We start from the raw sequence: 3908 nt of genomic DNA, 5'->3' as shown, positions 1-3908 counted from the left end.
CAGATGCTTTGTATTTTATATTAAGAATAATTAAAGTTCTTTATTAATCATTTTACATAGATTTCATGCCTATTAAGTACCTCTTGTAACTTATGTTTAATTTCCTAGAAGTAATTGAGAAACTAAGTGTTAATGATGAGTTAGCATGATCAGTGCAGGCAGATTCCTACACCGCCAATGATGATTGTTCAGAGATCTATGTGAACCAAATCTTTCGATGCAGACGTTTTGATCCACGACTCCTAGTTCTGTTGCAGACTAAATTCAGATTGATATCAGTGGCGCATAATCAGGGATATTTTCCAAGGATGGTCTACAGCCAGTGAATTTCACGTTATATTATAACTATTAGCTGATTTTTTGATAATTGGTTGTTAGTCTCTTTAGCGGAAAGCGCTAAATAGGAAAAGGGATGTAATTAGCAGAATACAGATAAGGACGAAAGACTATATAAAATATAGATGGTAGGTAGAACTAAGAGAGTGATCTAATTTGTAATTTCATTCGCTGTGTAATTTTGTATTGCCCTCAGCTCTAGGCTGGAATTACGCCATCATGTATATTTGTTGATCAAGTAATATAAGGAACTCGCCATGTTATTCACACATTGTGTCTAACTTATATTTTATGCATACTTGAGTGTTGATTCATTTTGTTTCTTAAACGAGAAATGAGCTGGTTGGCTAGGGCCCAACCAACCCAGCTCGTTTACCCTTATGCTTTTGCCATTTGAAAGGTTTGTGTAAACATTTATTTACAATTGCGTGGTTCGAATGATTCTTGTATTTATTTCAAATTTCTAAGCTAAATTTATTTCGTAGTTAAGTGTGAACAAATTCGTGGTTTGGAAGTTGATTGATATTATTTATTTCCTGTAATTCCTTTCCTGCAATTCTTGTCTTGGTTTACTACTACTCGGGTCATGCAGAAAGATTCTTCCTATACCAGTGCATGTAGTTTCTTGCACTCCGATTTATTCATTTACTTCACAATAAATGTTACATTTATGCTTATCATTTCAGTTATTCATGCAAGAAAAAGTATTGTTAAATCCAGTAATAATTCTTAACATTAAGAGCATACTTTTGAAGGATCTAAGGATGTTTATATGAATTAAGAAAGGATGTTATTATAAACACTTTAAACTTGCATTACAAGTGAGTTGCCAAAGCTAGCTGATGCATGCACATTACTGTGATTGTTGCTTTGATTATTCCGAATTGTTTTTGCTTTATGAAGTTGACTTTCACTGCCAGGTTCAATTAATTGAAGCATTTATTTTCCATAGATAATTTATCTCAGAATTTAGTTTGAAATTGCAATTGTTTTCAACATTCTTTTCATTCTTTCGAAAGTAAATTGGAAACTTTGGTAAAGGAAGATCTCTCTCGGTGCAAGAGCTGGTCTTTTATCATCGGAATAGAGTGCTATAAGCCCTAAGGCTTAGAGCACCTCCACAAAAACATAAATCTTTAGTAAGGAAGGTAAAATATACTTCTATACAAAAGTATTGTACCTGCACTAGTGCAAGCAGATTGCAATAGTACAAGAACGGGTTGTTTGTGTAGAAGGAAAATCAATTGGGAAACAGATCTTTGCAAGGGTCCACTTGTCAAGCTGTAAGACAACTATACTGGAGATAAACATAGTATTTCATTTCAGAATTTAAGATTCCTTTCAATTGTGTGAAATTTCCTTTACTTGATTTCCTTTCAAATTATTCTTTTACATTCCAGCACTAAAGTTGCTTTGGTGTCAATTGCCTTTAAAATTGTTTTCTATATGATTCTGCAATATTTCCTTTAATAAGTAGGATTAAGAATAGGAAATGTTCATAGCACTTCTGGCATTGCCTGTTGTAGAGTCTCTACTTTACACTTGGTTATCCATCATTTCCCAAAGTTTCCCTCATTCATCTCTCCCTTTTGCTCCATTTTGCTGCATAAACTCACCCAGATCATTACATATGATGGCATTAAGCATGATTTAGGGATTTTGCTAATGTGTGACTGTTTTGTTTAGATTTTGGCATATTTACAGGCATTCCGCAGCCATCTGCTGATTCCGCAGCCATCTGCTGATTCCGCAGCCATCTGATGATCCCGCAGCCTTTTTGTTAATCTCAAGGTTCCACGTGTCATTTTGCCAAATGAGCCACATGGGTACTTAGGAATCAAGGTGCTCGAGGTTCCTGTGCTATCTGTTCAGCCATCCACGTCACCTGTACCTCCGGTCAACGAGGGTCAAGTTACGGTCAATAAAGGCAGCTCAACGGTGATACGTAAGCTGCTAGGTCACGTCAGTTTAAAAGGTGACTTGTCCGTCTTATGCAGGCCGTGGGGGACATAATCCAACTCTGGATTCAATGCCCATATCGACCAGAACCTCCAGCTCATCCACGCAGCATTATGACGTGTTTTGTTCCTTAATTACGCATGACAGTTAGTTAGTTTTTCAGTTTTAGCTGTACGCATTAGGCCGTCTTCCAGATGCCTATAAAACTAGCGTTTGCATACGCTGAACTTTACTTTTTAGTTGCTGCATTTTTATAAACTTGTTGTTATTTTAGAGCATTTGAAGACTCTGTTTTTATAGTGTTGTTCTAGCACTCTGGACTGTATTTTTCTGCACATGGAGTAATAGAAACAATGCTGTTTTGAAGTTTCCAATTCCTTGAGTCTCTTTTGGATGATATGAATAGAGGGCCCCTGTTCATGTTAGCCTTGTAAAGTATTTTATGTATTTTATGTGCAGCATTTCCTTATTTCTATTCAGCACTTCTCTTATTTGAAACATGTACAGCGTAATTTCCTTTCTTGTTATTTCATTTCCAGCTTTTCTTTTTAGCTGATCAGCATTGTTCTTTTGCAGGTTTTTAAGCCCGGGGTTGATTTTGTGTTTGTGTATTTGCTTAAATATCTAGTGGTAGTTTTAGTTGACAGATTCAAGTTGCTGCCCTTACTTTATTTTCATAGCTGATTTTTTAGTTTTATTTCTCAAAGTGGTTTGCTAACATATGAATGATCTCTTTTATCATAAATTGTCTATCTCTTAGAGATCAGAATACTAATAACTTGCAGCTGGCTTTGGGTGCTTTTTAGACTAATCTTTAACTACTCTCTAATCGTGTCTTACACAGTACTATGTGTTAGAGGCAGAGAGTTAGAGAGAGCTGAATATCATAACTAGTCTTTAAAGTAGATTTTTCTCATTTTTATCATTTCTTAGACTTATCTTTAGCTACTTCCTAATCGTGTCTTACACAGTACTATGTGTTAGAGGCAGATAGTTAGGAAGAGATAAACTTTATTATTGGTCTTTTAAGTGATTTTCTTACCTTTTATTTGCAGCAGCATGAATGGTGTCTAATGCCATTAGAAAATGGTTCTTTGCTTTCAAGTTATTTCAAGTCATTTATTTCATTCAAGCTTTTCCTTTTCAGCAAGTAGTTAGAAATCACTAATCACACACTCTCACTCATCTAGAATCCACTTTACACACACCATCACTCATCTTTTTATAAATCACCACTCCATTTTAGGAAGATAAATCAACCATAAACAACACCCCCAAACGACAAAAACTCTAAGAGGTTGCTTAAGTACATATAGTACACCTTCACTTCATCAGCTTACGAGCCCCGGGTTGACAATTAATGATATCAATTTAGGAACACTAAATTGACTAAACATTTTGGCGCCGTTGCCGGGGAAGTGAAATTAAGTAGCCATATTCTTAAAAAAAAACATAAAAAAAAAAAAAAAGATTTCAAGGAAAGAAGTTGATAACCTATCAAAGTATGCTCTCCTCTTGCACTGTAAGGTGATCTGGAGGATCAGAAAAGAGAAAGTTATTGATTTGGTAGTTTCTTGAGTATGCTCTCTTCTTGCACCTAGAGTGAACTGGAA

This window comes from Pinus tabuliformis, chromosome 7 (assembly GCF_031772625.1).
Source record: "Pinus tabuliformis cultivar Carrire ecotype Pingquan chromosome 7, CPIR1, whole genome shotgun sequence".
Classification (NCBI taxonomy): Eukaryota; Viridiplantae; Streptophyta; class Pinopsida; order Pinales; family Pinaceae; genus Pinus; species Pinus tabuliformis.
Note: the sequence above shows the minus strand (reverse complement) of the source record.